This window comes from Primulina tabacum, chromosome 11 (assembly GCF_025594145.1).
Source record: "Primulina tabacum isolate GXHZ01 chromosome 11, ASM2559414v2, whole genome shotgun sequence".
Taxonomy (NCBI): Eukaryota; Viridiplantae; Streptophyta; class Magnoliopsida; order Lamiales; family Gesneriaceae; genus Primulina; species Primulina tabacum.
In genome coordinates, this window is record NC_134560.1 from 19,005,062 (window position 1) to 19,023,097 (window position 18,036).

Here is an 18,036-nt window from a genome sequence, read left to right on the forward strand (position 1 = left end):
AAACCCGAGGACCTCATGATTTAATTTATGCATCTTTTATTATTCAAACTCAGTTTTAATACGTTGGATTATTTTTAAGTTGATGTTTACGTTTTATTATTTTTAAATTGTTGGTTGAAAACAATATTTGCTTCCGCTGTTATTTTAAAGTTAAAAATTATTTACATGTTTATTTTAATTAAATAAGACAAGATAATTATTTATTTAGAAAAATTTTAATTATTCCGCAAAATTATGAATACGAAATACGGGTCTTTACAAAGGAAGTGGAACTCATAACTTGCGAAGAGAAGGATCAACAGACAGTACCACCACAATTTCCTCATGCATTGAAAATTACAAAAAAATCAAATTTGAATTCTGATATATATGATATTTTTAAACAAGTAAAAGTTAATATTTCTTTATTAGATGCAATAAAGCAGGTACCATCATATGCCAAATTTTTGAAAGAGTTTTGCACTGTTAAAGGAAATTGAACGTGAAAAAGAAAGCATTTTTAGCCGAACAAGTAAGTGCAATCATTCAAAATAATAAAAATTTGAAATACAAAGACCCTGGTTATTCTATTATTTCATGTATTATTGGAGAACGAAAGGTTAAAAAAGCCTTGCTTGATCTTGGAGCTAAAGTGAATTTACTTCCATATTCAGTTTATCAAGAACTCAATCTAGGCGAGTTAAAACCTATTTCGGTAACACTTTTTACTTTCCGATAGATCTGTTAAATTTCTAAGAGGTATGGTAGAAGACGTGTTGGTCCAAGTTGATAACTTTGTATATCATGTCGATTTCATAGTTTTAGATACACAACCTATCGAAGCTTGTAATGCAATTCCTAGAATTTTGGGTCGTCCATTTTTAACAACTTCTAATGCTCTTATAAATTACATGAATGGTATGTTGAAGTTGTCATTTGGTAACATGACCTTGGAGCTTAATGTTTTTAATCTTTGTAAGCAACCAAATGACAAAGGAGATGAAAGTGAAGATGAAAATCTTATTGAAACCCTTGTGGAAGAAAACATTCAAGAAGGGAATACTCGTGACCAATTAGATATTTGTTCAATTGAAACTGTTAAAGAAAATATTGAAATTGATCTTGATGATTTTATCAGGTATCACTCGTTACCAGGATCAGTGAAAGAATTTAAGGCAAAATATGAGAACAAAGACGAACCACCCATATTGGAGTTAAAACCCTTTCCAGAAGAATTGAAGTATTAATTTCGTGGAGAAGATGAAACATATCCGGTGGTAATTTATTCCAAACTAGAAAGTGATCAATAAGGTAAATTAGTTGATATGCTTAAAAGACATAAAAATGCAATTGGTTGGACACTAAAAGATCTCAAGGGCATTAATCCACTAATTTGAACTCACAAACTTCACTTAGAAGAAAATGCTAAAACATCTCAACAACCAAAAAGGTGATTAAATCCACACATGAAAGATGTTGTGAAAACTGAAGTTCTCAAACTACTTGATGTTGGAATTATCTACCCTATTTCTGATAGTAAGTGGGTAAGCCCAACACAAGTAGTTCCAAAAAAATCTGGCATCACAGTGATAAAAAATGAAAAAGATGAATTGTTAACAAGTCGAGTCCCATCTAGTTGGCAGATGTGTATTGATTATAGAAAATTAAATGATGCCACTAGGAAAGATTATTTTCCATTACCATTTTGAACAAATTTTAGAAAGAGTAGCAGGTCATCTCTACTACTGTTTTCTTGACGGATATTCAGGCTATTATCATATTCTCATTGCACTCGAAGATCAAGATAAAACTACATTCACGTCTTTTTGGAACATTTGCATTCAGAAGGATGCCATTTGGATTATGCAATGCCCCAGGAACATTTCAAAGATGTATGCTAAGCATTTTTAGCGACATGCTTGAAAATTGTTTGGAGATTTTCATGGATGATTTAACTGTTTTTGGGAATACATATGATAATTGTCTGGAAAATTTGGAAAAAGTTTTAAAAAGATGCGAGGAAAAATGTCTTATTTTAAATTGGAAAAAATGTCATTATATGATTACTTCTGGAATTTTTTTCGGAATTGAAGTTGATAAAGCAAAAGTTGATGTCATTGCCAATTTACCCCCTCCAAAATCCATTAAAGAAATTCGCTCATTTTTGGGATTTGCTGGATTTTATATGAGGTTTATAAAGGACTTTAGTTTAATCTCTAAACACATTTGTAACCTCTTAACAAAAGACACTGCATTTGAGTGGACTCAAGAATGTCAAAATTCTTTTGATAAAATCATTCGACATTTAACATCAGCTCCTATAATGCAACCTCCTGATTGGTCTTTACCATTTGAAATCATGTGCGACACGAGTGATTATGCAGTCGGTGCAGTATTGGGTCAAAGAAGAAACGGTAAGCCTTATGTGATATATTATGCAAGTAGAACTTTAAACAATGCTCAAATGAATTACTCCACAACTGAAAAAGAAATACTTGCTCTAATATTTGCATTAGATAAATTTCGTTCTTATTTGATTGGATCAACTACTATTGTGTTTACTGATCATTCTGCTATTAGATATTTATTGACCAAATAGGATGCAAAGCAACGACTGATACGATGGATTTTGTTGCTCCAAGAATTTGACATTGTGATCGAAGATAAAAAAGGAACCGAGAATGTCGTAGCCTATCATTTATCGAGACTAGTAACAGGATCATCTTGTGAAATGACACCAATTAACGATAATTTTCCTGATGAACATATATTTTCAGTTACTACTACCCCTTGGTTTGCTAACATAGTAAATTATCTCGTGACAGGAAAAATGCCACTGCAATGGAATTCCCAAGATAAAAGAAATTTTTTGAATGAGGTAAAAAACTTTTATTGGGATGATCCGTATCTGTTCAAGTATTGTCTAGATCAAATTTTTCGACGTTGCATAACCGACATGAGGTACGTAGTGTCATTAAATTTTGTCATTCAAAAGCATGCAGAGGACATTTTTCTTCAAAAAAAATGGCTAGAAAAATCTTGCAGTGTGGATTTTATTGGCCTACTTTGTTTATTGACACCCACAAAATCTGCAGAAGTGTGAAAATTGTCAAAAATTGGGTGCGATTTCAAAAAGAAACATGATGTCTTTGAATCCTATCATTGAAATTTAAATCTTTGACTGTTGGGGAATTGATTTTATAGGACTTTTTCCATCGTCGTTTGAATGCTTGTATATTTTAGTTGCAGTTGATTATGTTTCTAAATGGATAAAGGCAATTCTTTGTCGACCAAATGATCATAAAATCGTCTTCAAATTTTTAAAAGAAAATATTTTTATTAGATTTGAAATTCCTCGAGCCATGATAAGTGATGGGAAAACTCACTTTGTTAATAAACCATTTGCTTCATTAATGAAAAAATATGGTATTACTCACAAAATAACTACTCCTTATCATCCTCAAACAAAGGACAAGTTGAATTAGCTAATAGGGAGATAAAGTAAATTTCGTAAAAAACTGTTAGCCGAAATAGAAAATATTGGTCTTTCCAACTTAACGATGCACTTTGGGCATATCGAACAGCTTTTAGAACATCATTTAATATGTCTCCCTATATGTTGGTTTACGAAAACATTGTCATTTGCCTATGGAATTTGAACATAAAGCTTATTGGGCGATCAAAACTTTTAATTCAAGCATGGATGATGCCAAAAAATTGCGCAAATTGCAACTTAATGAACTTGATGAACTCAGAAATGACGCGTATGAGAATTCAAGGATTTATAAAGAAAAAATCAAATCATTTCATGATAAAACAATTCTTAGAAAATCTTTTGAGATTGGTAAAAATGTTTTGCTTTATAATTCTCGACTTCACATATTCCAAGGAAAATTAAGATCAAGATGGACAGGTCCATATGTTGTAAAGCAGGTGTATCATTATGGAGCTGTGGACATTAAAAATCCTAAAAATGGTGATGTTTTTAAAGTAAATTGAAAAGGCTTAAACATTTTTAGAAAATGAAATATTTCAAGAAGAGTTTATTTCTATTTTCGATCCTTGATTTTTTTTGTTGTATTTAATTTTGTTTGTTTTTATTTGAGGTTTCCTTAATCTTTTTATTTTCTTGGTTAAATGGCGGATAACGGTACTCCGTGAATCTCATAGTCGGTTAAATCAGTTTCCCACAATTGCTGATGCAAAAATTATAAAAAATTATTTCTTTTCTTTTCAAAATGGATGAAATTCTCTCAAAAATTTGTAAATATTTTCCATCTGTTTCTGAAAATTTCTAAGAAAATTTATGCAGGTAGATGAGAAAGATTGAGATTTCTCATGCAAAAAGGAATTCCAGAAGATATTCGTCTTGTAATAGAAGATAAGATCCGATTAGGAGGAGAAGTTCCACAATCATTGCTCATTCGGTATTTGCCTTGGATTATGAAAAAGCACTTATGCGAAAAAACCAAGGGCCAAAAGGTTAAGGGTTTGTCATAAGTGTGCAAGATGGACTTGTGACAAATGATGCAGATCTTTGGTATGTGTTTCCAATAACAGAGAAAATAAAATTGGTTTCATTAAGAATGAGCTGAGTAAGGGGTCTTTAGATAACATCTTATTGACTCTTGAGACGCATTCTAGAGGACACGTGCATATTGAACTTCTCCGTTTCTGGAAACAATTCCAAGATGAGCGTCATCTTATTAGTCTTGGGAATCCGACTAAAAAAGACCATGTTTGTCAATTTATAAGAAAATTGGATGGGAAGCATATCCTCGACTCATAGAAGGCGTTGAAGTCGTTTCTGGACGTAAAACCTGAGGAAAATTGTGAGGCACAATCACACTACTGTTTATATGCATGTGTGTCATTATTGTTTTTACTGTTTATTCTGCTTACAGCTGTGACCCATAGTTTTGTCATGATAACATATTACCCTATAAAATCTCTCATCTTTCTCTCTATTTTCGCAGCCAAAAAGAAAGTAATAACATGACTAGATCCTCTACACAAACATTGAAAAATATTCGTGTATTTTGTGGGTCGAGTCCTAGAAAAAAATGAAGTGTTTGTAGAAGCACCGAATAATTTTGGAAAGATATTGTCTGAGAGAAAAATTCACTTGGTATATGGAAGAGGTAATATTGGGTTAATGGGATCTGTTTCAACATCTGCTCATCTTGGACGTAGTCAGGTTTTGGGTATTATTCCTATATCCTTAGCTGAAAGAAATATTACAGGTGTTACGATTAGGGAGGAATTAAAATATTCTTCTATATATGAAAGAATCACCAAAACGATTGAAAATCAATAAACCTGTGGGCTTGTTGAATATCAATAATTATTATTACAGTTTGTTGACATTTCTTGATAAAGCTGTGGAACATAATTTCATTTCAAAAAATTCACGACAGATGCTTATCTCTGCTTCGACTGGCGACCAATTAATTGATAATTTGGAAGCTTTTGTTCATAATCCTGATCCGATGATAAAAAAGATCAATTGGTCGCAATCAAGCAGTAAGAAAAAAAAGTTGGATCATTGATTCAAAATTCGTGGATTGGTTTGCGTTTGTTTCAGTTTGTTATCTTCAATAAAATTCCAGATGATATCTCTTTAATTATGTACTATTTATTAATAGTTATTTTGACATTAGGGACAATGTCATATTCTGATTGGGGGGAGAACAAACTTAAAAAATATATATATTTAAAAAAATATTATTTTAAAATAAAACCATGTTTATTGTTTGTATCTTAGTATTTTTTGCAAAAATATCATACATTACATGTTTTAAAAGTTTAAATTAGAAAATGTATTAATCTATCTAAGGATGTTTAAATTTGTATTTGATAAAAAATCAATTTTAATATTCTGATCACTATAAAAATATGATTTATGAAATCTTTTTGAGTGATTAACCATTGTGATAAAATCAGTTATTAAACTATATGGCCTAAGATATACCTGATAAGAGTGCCTAAAATTTTTAAACTCACACATATTTTGTGAGTGAGTGGAGAGGATTGAGAAAACAGCTTGCGAGCCTTTATTGATCATAAGAGAGACTATCTATTGTTTAGATCTTGAGTTCTCATTATGAAATAAAATTATGATATTTCCTGAAGAAAAAAAAAGAGAAAAAAAGAAAGATGTTGAAGATCTATTAATTTTAAAGTTTCATGCTACGACCCATTTATCTCTTATAAAAAAAAGAAAAAAGAAAGAAAAATAGAAAGAGAGAAATATATTGTACAAATTAAATAAACATGTGGTCAAGAAGCATAAACTTAGTCTGATTCCGTGATGTTATAAAAAAAAGAGATCAGAAAAAAAAAATATAATAAGAATAACTATATTTTGAATCAATGGATTTCCTATCTTTTGATTAATTTGGCTCGTTTGTCTGTCTGCATTCTGTAAACCATTTTCCTATGCATTTATCTGTATTCCAACTCCATGAGAGAAATCGTTCCCATGAATTGAAACATTTATTAACCTGTGAGTTAATGGAGTTGATACTCTTACTATGAATTTCTGAAGGTCATGTACATTTAATTAAATGAAAATAAGCTTTGAATTGATCAGCTCAGATTATTTCATAAATTATAATTATGATGATCTTGATATAACTTTGACAGTTTTCAAATTTAATTTAAACACTTGGATAGTTCCGATTACATTTCTATTTAAATTAATCAATATGTTTTGTATTGTTATTAATGCTTAAATTGCTAGCGGACTAGCAATAAGCTGGTTGGGGGGTGTGATAAACATAAAAAGCGTACATTAATTAAATGTTTTATAATATAAATTTATATTTTTTGTTTAATTAAATGTTTAAATATTATATGTTTTATAATAAATTATATAAAAAATAAGTTGTTGTGTAATTATAAGTTTTTACTATTTTTACAAGTTTGATAGACAAGAATAACCTTGGCGTTACAAATTGGGATCAAATTAACCAACAAATAAATTTACCAAAAGACTGGCACTTTTACCATGCTCTAGCATTCTGTCAATATCTCTCAAATTACTTGGTCAAATGGTAAAAAAAAAATTACCGCAATTCAAGCAACTCAATTATCTATATTTTTGTTTTATGTGAAAAAGAAATTTCGAATAGGAAGATTTTCAAAAGTTGTGTGTAATAGCATAATTTCTTGGAACACCAATGAAGACTTATGTATAAAAAAATAATATTTTATTTGTGGTTGTCTCCCCAAATTTGACTGTAAATAGGGGTGCATTGTAATGTATTGAGATATCCCCCATTTTATGAAAAATATTTGAGTTCATAATATTTTTCTCTTTGTTTTTCTTTTATTTCTTCAATTAAATATAATTAGCATGTTAATTTCATATTCAAAGTTTTACACTTTGAATAATGAGTAGCTAAGTTCCCAAAGTTGAGATGAAAAGGTGAAACTTTTGGCATGATAATAAGATTATTAAAAGGTAAGAATCTATATTTTATATTATTTAATCATTATTTATTGTTTATGTTATATTTATTTTTTAAGAATTATTATACCCTGCTTATAAGTGAGAGTTTTGATTTATTGTTGATATATGTTACACTAAATTCTTGGAACCATTTAAATGTTAGTTTGGTTTTACCAACTATTTAAAGTTAGAACCTTGATTTAGTGTTTACAAATATATATATATATATATATATATATATATATATATATAGCACAAATACTTATAAGATAATAATATATAACATAATATAAATATGATTATTTAATATATTAGAACCATTTTATTAAGTGGATTTCAATAATATTCATTAATGTTAACTTTATTAAAATACCAAGAGTGGATCCTTTAATCTCAACTACTTAAATTAAAATTTGAACAATAAAAAATTACCAATTAAAGATTCAAACAATTAAAGGAAAAAAAAACAAAACAAAAGGACATTGTAGTGGATTTGTAATTATCTTAGCTTTCCCTGTGGATACGATATTCGGACTCATCGAATTATACTACTTGTGGACAACCTACTCTTGAAAGTGCAACAATCAAAGTCGCAACAGTGGTCTCTGCTGCTGGGGTCGCCTGCCCTGTCCATGGGGCTTCTGCTGCCCCTGCTGCCTCGGCGGCCATGTAAACTGCTTTTTCTGTGGTTGCGAGCTGGGCTGGGCCTGATGCCGCTTCCTCTACATCTCAAAATCGATGTCCCTCAGGGCCTGCTCCGCCTGAAAAGTGCTGGCGGTGGCCTTATCATAGCTCGCCGATCTCATAAGCATCACATCCCGACGCAAGGTGGGTCTCAGTCTATCAAAGAAATGCCTCTGCTTCTGGGCGGAATATCTAGAAATAATGGGCACAAAATGACCGTCCCTGTCAAACTTTATTATAAACTCGGCCACAAATGAGTCCTCCAGTCGGAGACTCATGAACTCCCTCGCCAGGAGGCCCCTGACATCAGCTGGGAAGTACTTGGTGTAGAAGATCTCCTTGAACCGATCCCACGTGAGAGTAGCCAAGTCCACCGCATGAACGGCTCCCTCCCACCAAAGGGATGCGTCATCTGATCGAGCGAAACTTGCACTGTGGAATCCTTAATAAAAATATGATTTTGTATGCTCAAAATTAATCGCAAGTGCACGATGTCAAGTAATAGTATAATTTACGTGAGTACGAGTATCGTTCCACTGAAGACTGTATTTGATAATTATTATTTTCAGTTATTAAATCTTTAGCAACGAAAATTGATTGGTTGTTTTAGTTCTACTATGCTCAATTAAATACGCAAATAAAAATATTCAATAATTAAATAATGAAATATAATATCTAAAATGGTTGATTAAAATTCAATAAGAAATGAATTTGTTGGGAATTTCGGTTCACCTACCCCTCGTTAATTAATTAATTCGTTCGATAATGATTATATGCCCCCGACAGGATTTCCTATTCAATTGAACACACTTTCTCGAGTTATCCCAAAATAATTCTACTAAATGAAGTAATTAAATGTCTTTAATTATTTATCAAGAGTGAATCGCAAATCGATCTGTGAACTCCCCTAGTTTTCGACCCTTAGAATTATAACTATCGGTGCGTATCCAATTTCATATATCTATGTAAATTGTAGATCCACAGATTATATTACTCGTTCCTATCACAAGTTATTCTCTCGAACTCACTCGCAATATAAAAACGTTGTTAAAGTTAGCCACGCTTTAACAACACAACGCTTTAACAACACGATAAAACAATAGTATAATCAAGAATAAATCAGAAATCGATATGTAAATTAATTATATCAAAGTGTGGGGTAGGATTCCCTTAAATCCCAAAAAATAATAAAGGTTTAGCTACTCGAATTCATATTAAAAATAAACAAAACAAAGTTTAAAAGATGAAAACTAAATCAGAAATACTAGAATTGACGAAAAACACGAAGAACGATGCCCGGAAATATTCGAATCTTCAATCCAAGCGCAAAAACCCTCTTCAAGCTTGTGGCTGGTGCTCCAATGAAGTCTGAATCGATCAAAAATGTCCCAAGATCCTTCCCATATCATCCATATCCCAAGATTAAAGTAAGGAATCGGCAAAGATATTTTTCCAAAAATAGGTGGCGCTCGGGCGATAGAAAATTACCGCTCGTGCACCACATCTTCTGTAATATTTCTTGAGGAATGCGGCCTTCGCGCTCGGGCGGTAGAACATTACCGCCCGAGCACCGAGTCTTCTGTAAATTGGCTCTTCGGAAGATAAATCTCGCGCCTGGGAGGTATAAAATTACCACTCGAGCGCCATACTTTCTGGACATCATCTTAGCTATTCACCTCTCGCGCCCGGGCGGTAAATTTTCACTATGCCCTTGTCAGAAATTTTACGTAGATCATTTTCACTATGCCCTTGTCAGAAATTTACGTAGATCATTTTCACTATGCCCTTGTCAGAAATTTTCTCTGACATTCCTCAACGCCTTACGTCTCCATCTTTTTAGCCTTGGGATAGAATTTCATCCCTTTTTGGCTCCCCCACACCTTACATCCCCTTTTTTTCTCTTTTTTTTTTGCCGCATAGTTTTCTCATCCGTACTCCCTAGGCTTGGGATTTAGGGTATGTTTATTTATCTATCCTAGGGATGAAATTTTCGATCCTATGCATGATTGGGATGAAGGATTTCCTACTTGAGTTCATGCTACTGGTTGGTTACTTATTTCAACAGGTAATCATTCAAGTTCTACTCGCATCTTATGTTTCTCCAGTTCCCCTCACAGATTATTTTGAATTTAACTGTCATTGACACCACTATCAAAATCCACTATATGTGCATATATATATAAAAAATTCAATTTACCGGAGGATTCAAAACGAGTGATAAGACTAAGCAACATGCAGTTCATTTAGCCCAAAATCATCATTGGCTACCAATTTACTTGTTTCACCATCAACTGACTCACATGCGAGACACATACTAACCGACCCCCTCATACTAAGTGTGTGCAATGTCCCCATTGCACCATAGACGAAATCACATAAATGCAAACATTAATGCAGACATAGAAACAAAGTGATAGGATCGATTGACGTGTCAAGAGTGTTTAGAAGGGGGGTTGAATAAACACTCTCAATTAATATTGGTCTTATCGAATTTTTGAGTTCAGTTTGGTGACAAACTGATTCTTGGAATCTTGTTGGTCAATATGAATCAGTTAAACTGAGGTAGTTGCGGAAGGTAACTGACTGACAGATAGAATACAGAACTGAAATAAAATACACAAGGATTGTTTCTGGATGTTTGGAGAATTCAATTACTCCTAGGTCACCCCTTCTATCACAAGGATAGGATTTCCACTAAAAGACTTTGATCCAATACAACACTTGTACAGACCCACTTCAGTTAGGACTTACCCACTGCCTAAACTGAAACTCTTAATATTACAAAATGATCTCTGTGCGTAACTGATCTTAGCACTATTGAATTAACAAATATTACAGAGTGCTAGTTTGCTCAACTTGTAGCCTTGATTGCTACGAATAAATCAAGTAAGAGTGAGGTGAGATTTTGACAGAGTAATAGCAAGTTTTGAATGATGTATCGTCGCTTCTTCTTTTTCTTCTGCCATATTTATACTCTTCTTTTCCAACGGTAATCTTGAGATAAATTTGAATCTTTGTATCCGTTGGTTTCCACTTGATTATTCCTTCGATATTGTTTGCTTCATTTATTGTAATTCGGCGTCTTAATTACTTTGTCCGGAATGCGTTGTTTTAAGTAGTCTTGGTTGTTGTGCGGTGCTCTTGTAATCTGTTATGTCTTCTTTGTTCTTTCCCGAGACATCTTCAGTTGAGAGACTTTGAGGCATTCGGCTGAATGTTTTAACTGATCAGTTCCAACTGATCAGTTTACTCTGTATCATTGTATCAGCTGATTTCAGTTGATAAGTTCAGTTGCCGAATTTGCTTGCGCGTATCAGTTGATTCATATTTTGTTAATCGATTGATTCATGTTTTGTCAAACTCCAGAATCTAGTTTCCAACAATTTCCCCCTTTATGGTGTTTGACAAAACCAAGTGATTTAAGATCGAATAACTGAGCTCTTTGTAGATAATAGATTACGCAACTGAATCATAAAATAACTGGATTCCTTGTAGATAACATAAAATCTGAGAATATTATATCAGTTGATTCTAATAATCTGATTAATTCTTCTTCAGCTGCTGTTCTTCCCCCTTTTTGTCAAACAACTCCATTTTGTCTGATAACTTTCGAACGTCAATGGAAAGAAGTTTTACATCTGATGAGATACTTGAGGCAACAGTTGTGAGGGAGGTCTGTAGCAATTCTATTTTATTTGAAACAGAGGTTTCCAGTCGCTCAACTCTCTGACTGATTACATCCTGAGTTGTAAAGAGTGAGTTAACTAGCCCCTTCTTTATTTCATGCACAGTTCTGCTAAGAGAGTCCATGTTGGCTTGAAGAGCGTTTAGTTTCGCCGAGTCAAATTCAGTCGAAGAATCTAATTTGACAGTATGAGACAGTTGTTCGAATTGAATTTTCTTGATTTCAGCGAGCATCTGCTGTATATTGTACTGTATGTTTTGGATTTCTTCAAGAACAACATCCATTTCTGTGGATTGAATTGGAGGTCGCTGGCTGGGCGTTTCTGAATGCTTCGATGTTTGTCCAAAAAGAACTAATGCTTGATTAGTTTCCATTGTTCCAGCCATAGGCTGAGCTGTAATGTTTTCTTGAATTTGAGATGATGAACGTTGGTTTTGATCAAGAAATGGACTGTCTGGCTAAATGATGGAGATGGATGGTTCATACATAGGGGCCTCCTGTGGAGAATTAACTGAAATTTGTTCTTGCTCCTTTGATTCAGTGAGCAACTGACCTTCTACATGTTTAGCAGTTTCTTGTTCTGAGGGTTTTGCTTGTTCATCAGTTTGAATATCTTGTTCAGTAGAAGTTTCTGGCTGAACTGGTGCTTCAGTTTGAGCTTTTTCCGATTCAGTTATTTCTTTTTCTGAAGTTTGGTTTGGCACTTCAGTTTGATCTTCAGTTTGAGCAGATATAAATTTTTCAGAAATAAGTGACTCAGCTGGTTCTTCAGATGATATCTTAATGTCTTGCTCTGGTTGTTCAGCCGAATGGGTAATTGAGTCATATTGTATTTCCTCTAGCTGAGCTTCCAAGGTAACAGCTTGAATGATTTCATCAATGTTTGCCAAGGATAGTTCTGCTTCAGAATATAGCTGATGTTCTGTCTGAGAGGATTGAGGTATTCCCCGAACTGGCTTTTCAGTTGCCTGTTGTGGAGATGGTTCTTTTTGTGGAGAGGAGGATAAATCTTTTTCAATATTTGAGTTGGGGGGTTTGTCATGAAGAACTAGTTCCTGATCTTCTTCCCAAAATCTGATTTCACTATGCAGACTACTAAGATCTGTGTCCTGTTGAGTGAACACATCTCTATCATTGTATGCAGTTGGACTTGTGGGATTGTAGTTGGACTTCAGCTTTGCTACCATTCTTGTTAGCTTTTTGACGCGAATCTGATTAAAGAAATATTTCTGCCTTTATAATGCCTGTGGAATTGTAGCAGCTTTGACTACTTTCATCACAATTGCTTCTAGCTTGATGAACTTTTTCAGTTGAGATCTATGCTTCAGTTCTTTGGCAAAGATTTCGATTCTGAAACTTTTCCAACAATCAAAAGATTTTAATTGTGATGTGGCAAATGCATTGACCTGTTCCCAAACTAGGTCAATGTGTGTTTGAATGACATTGGATGGCCGGGGTCCTTCAATTGAGAGAATGTGAGGAAGATCCATTCCAGAATGTGTGGAGTGCACTGGTTCCCTTAATATTACACCTTTAGATCTGGCTCTAGGCAGGATGGTAGGGCGATTTACAAGAGTCAAGGGAGCTCTTACCTTAGCTGGTGTCTTTGCTTTGGTAACTGAATCATCAGGTGAGACTACTTGCAAAGGGATAGCCTGAATGGGCTGTTGATCAGCTGATTGAATAATTTTCTCAGGTGGAATGACTTCCACTGTGGTTATTGGCTTGGTTCTTTGAGTCCTTGGTCTCTTGTCAAGCTTAGGGGAAGGAGTTTTCTCTGAATCTGATTCACTGAGAATCAGTTTCCTTTTTGCTGTTTCGACCTTCTTGACTGGTGATGGCTCAACCTCTATTTTGGTTTTTGATGGCAAGGTGTTTTTGGCAGTAAATACCTTGAATTTTGATGATGTTTCAGCATTTTCAGCTACCAAACCCTTCAGTTTTAACAGATAACTGATTTGGATGGCGAAGCCACATGACTGTTTGGATGACTTGAGCATATTCTTCAAGATGTTAAAAAGAATATATCTTCAATTTGCTTTCTTTTCACCCATGATTATGGTCATTACCTGGAATTTTTCGAGTGTAAGAGCAGCATAAGAACCGGCTTTTGCTAATATTCCCTTTGCCACGATATCAGCTAAAAACTGAATTTCTGGTTTCAGTTCCTTCTTTGGATCGGAAACCTTGATTTTCCGTCCATCAGCAGATAGTCGAGACTACATTTCTTTAATGTCATGAGTTTTTACTTCAGAAAAGCTGACATAACCATCAGTTGGCAAAGAGAAGATTTCTCCGAAAGCTTCTTCAGAAAGGAGTAGCAACTGATCATTGATAGTCACAGAGATAGTGTCATTAGCAGTGATAAATCCCTTCCAATAGAATTCATTGACCTCCTTGAGGTATATCTTCTGAGAAGATTGTCCCAAGAACATCCTGAGACCTGCCGACTCAAGCTTTAGAAATACATTCTTAACGTCTGCTTCTTGAATCGATAGAACCGAGTTAAAATCGATGACCATCGCATTCAAGATGTGGGCTGGGATCTGGTTTGCCATTTCGGAAAGTGTAGTGATCTGCAAATTGAAGAGAATAAGTTCTGAAATTTGTATACTCTTAGAAACTGATTGTAATTGTGAAGAATAGAACTGAAGCGAAGCGGGCAAAATGCTTTTGTTCGTGACTGTTCAAATTCTGGACACGTGTCAGCCCGGGAAAAATTTTGAATAAAAATGTGTGCACGTGTGCTGTAATCGTGTGTATATAATAATGAGCGGTTTTAAAATATGCCACGTCATAAAAATTTAGTCACCTCATTTGATTTGGAATATAATAAGTTTTTAATTGGTTAACTTATGTGAGAAGATTTGTAAAATTTTCAAGCTGAACGATCAGTTGGGAAACTGATTCAAGTCAGTTGAGAATTCACAAAAGATTGTCTTCTCAGTTAAAGTCTTAAAAACTGACATTCCCTCTGAATTGGTGCATATAATAATTAAAGTAGTGCTACAAAATAATTTTAAGAGTCAGAGAGGTTATTGGTTTTGCTGAAACGTTGACGACTCTTCAGCTTTCTTGATATTCTGCTATAAATAGAAATGGCTCAATTAGTTTTAGACGTATCATCCAAAATATTCAAGATAAAAAATGTCTGATACGGGTGACTCAAGTCTTTCTCCCTTTTCTGTGGAGGCCAGGAAGGCTGAGATAGAAGACGAAGTCTTCTATGAAAGTCTGCATTACTGGGAGCGATTGCAGGAGCTTGAGCTCTTATACAACTCTGGGGAGGCCACCACTCCTGAATTGGTGGCAGAACTGAATCAAGTGCGAAAGCACTTGAATATTGCTGTGTGGGTGGACGTCTTCAAGGACGGTCACATGTATCAGCTGATGCTCCTCAAGGAATTGAAGATCCTGAGGCGCATAGCTCAATCTCACAGCTTTCTCATGACTGCTCCTTCTTCTCTATCTGTTTGGCTGAAATTTTGGATAATTGTTGTGGAGGAGAAGTATGATGATGTAATCCAGACCAACATTTATAAGTAATGAAATATTTATCTGGTTTTACCTCTGTTTTTCTGCAAATGATATATTTCATCAGCTGTGATATGTAAACAAATGAACTGATGAGAGACTAACTGTCATAAGTTGATCATGAACTGGGACTATTTAAACAACTATTAATAGAATTCAAACTGGTGTCAGTTGACAATGAACAACTGATAACTTAAAGTCCTTGGTAAATGTGAAAGACGCATTGATTAACTTGAGACTCTTCAGCTTCTCCAACGTCATTTTCCTATAAATAAGATGATAGTGATAAAAATGTGATGCAATATCAGTTCAAAAATATTTCAATATGTCTGATTCTGATGCATGCAGCAGCACTCATGTTCATGTTACTGAGCAGTCAACCCCTCGTTTAAAAGATATCAAGAGAAAGATGGAGATATATGTTTTTCAGAATGTGATGTTTAACATGGGAAAAGATTCATGAGTTGAAGAGGGTGAGTGACAGTGGTGCTATTCCTACTCGTGCTCAGGAGGCAAGAGCACTGAAATACCTTGAACGTTTTGAAGTGAGGCATGTTAGGGATTTGGTTGAAGACAAATGTCTTTTGGAGGCGATGCTATGGAAGGAGTGGCATGTTGTTGATAAGATTTCGAAATCTAGGGCATTTGCTAGAGTTCAAATTTATGAGTTAAATGATTGGGTTAGGGCGTGGCTAGATTCAGTTGATTCCATGATATCTTCTGTAAAATGGGAACGTTGGTATTCTTAATGAAGTGTTATTTTCAATTTGTTGTGTTCTTATTTTTTGCATATAATTCTGTTAGTGAAGCAATATTACTAATAATTTCTAAGATAAATCAATTAAACCAAGAATATTTCGAAAGTAAGAAAACTTAGTCTCGGGTAATGGTTTTGTGAAGATGTCAGCTGCTTGCTGTTCAGTTGAAATATATTCTAGTCGAATATCCTTCTTTAACGCATGATCCCTAATGAAGTGATGCCTGACATCTATATGCTTGGTCCTTGAGTGAAGAACTGGATTATAAGTGATGGCAGTTGTGCTGGTATTATCACAAAATATGGGCGATTCAGTTGACGTTACTCCATAATCCTTCAGTTGTTGCTGAATCCAGATCAGTTGTGCACAACAGCTACCAGCAGCAAGATATTCTGCTTCTGTTGTTGAGGTAGCTATGGATGTCTGCTTCTTGCTGAACCAAGAGATCAGTCTGTCTCCTAAGAACTGACAAGATCCACTTGTACTTTTGCGATCAAGCTTACATCCTGCATAATCTGCGTCTGAATATCCAACTAAATTGAAGGTGGAGTCTTTGGAATACCATAGCCCAACATTTTGCGTTTCCTTAAGATATCTCAAAATTCTTTTAGCAGCTGAGAAATGTGATTGCTTAGGATTTGCTTGAAATCTGGCACACATACAGACAGCAAAAACAATATCAGGTCGACTGGCTGTTAGGTACAACAATGAACCTATTAATCCTCTATATAATGTCGCCTCTACTGATATTCCCCCTTCGTCAGTATCTAGTTTAACTGATGAGCTCATGGGAGTAGTTGCAGCTGAGCATGATTCCATACCAAATTTCTTTAGCAACTCCTTTGTATATTTTGTTTGACTAATGAATATACCAGTTTCCAGTTGCTTCACTTGCAGTCCAAGAAAAAATGTCAGTTCACCCATCATGCTCATTTCAAACTTTTCCTGCATTAACTTAGCAAACTTTTCGCACAATTTGGGGTTAGTTGACCCGAATATTATATCATCAACATAAATTTGAACTAATAGAATATGATTATTTTTAGTAAATTTGAACAAGGTCTTATCAACTGATCCGACTGTAAAGTCATGATCAGTTAGGAATTTGAAAGAGTTTCGTACCAAGCCCTGGGAGCTTGTTTAAGACCATATAATGCTTTGTTCAAATAGTATACATGATCAGGAAGTTTGTGATTTACAAAACCTGGAGGTTGTTCAAAATATACTTCTTCTTGTAACTGACCGTTTAGGAATGCACTCTTCACATCCATCTGGTAAACTTTGAAGTTTTTGTGAGATGCATAAGCAAGAAATATTCTGATTGCTTCCAATCTTGCAACTGGAGCATACGTCTCATCGTAGTCAATTCTTTCTTCTTGCCTATATCCTTGTGCTACTAGTCTTGCTTTGTTGCGTATAACTGAACCGTCCTCGTTTAGTTTATTCTTGTACACCCATTTTGTACCTATAATGGTTTTTGAAGTTGGTCTTGGAACTAAGTTCCAGACGTTATTGTGAGTGAACTGATTCAGCTCTTCTTGCATAGCATTTACCCAGTTAGGATAAGCAAGAGCTTCATCAGTTTTCTTTGGTTCCATTTGTGAGACAAAGGCTGAATGAATAAATAAATTTAACATTTGATTGCGAGTTCTTACTAGATCAGATGGATTTCCTATTACCAATTCTTGTGGATGTGATTTTCTCCATCTGTACTCAGCATTCGTTGCATCTGCAACTTCTTCAGTTGGTAACTGAATGCAGTTTTCAGCTTCAGTTGATGCCTCGTCAGCTGATATTTGAATATTATCATTTTCCTTTAATAACTGATTGTCAGCATTGACTTCCTGCTCATTTAATTGATCCAATATCTCTGGTTCTGGTGTTTGAAGGATGTTTTGATTATTATGATTTTCATCTTTGTCATCATCTTCCAAACTGATATC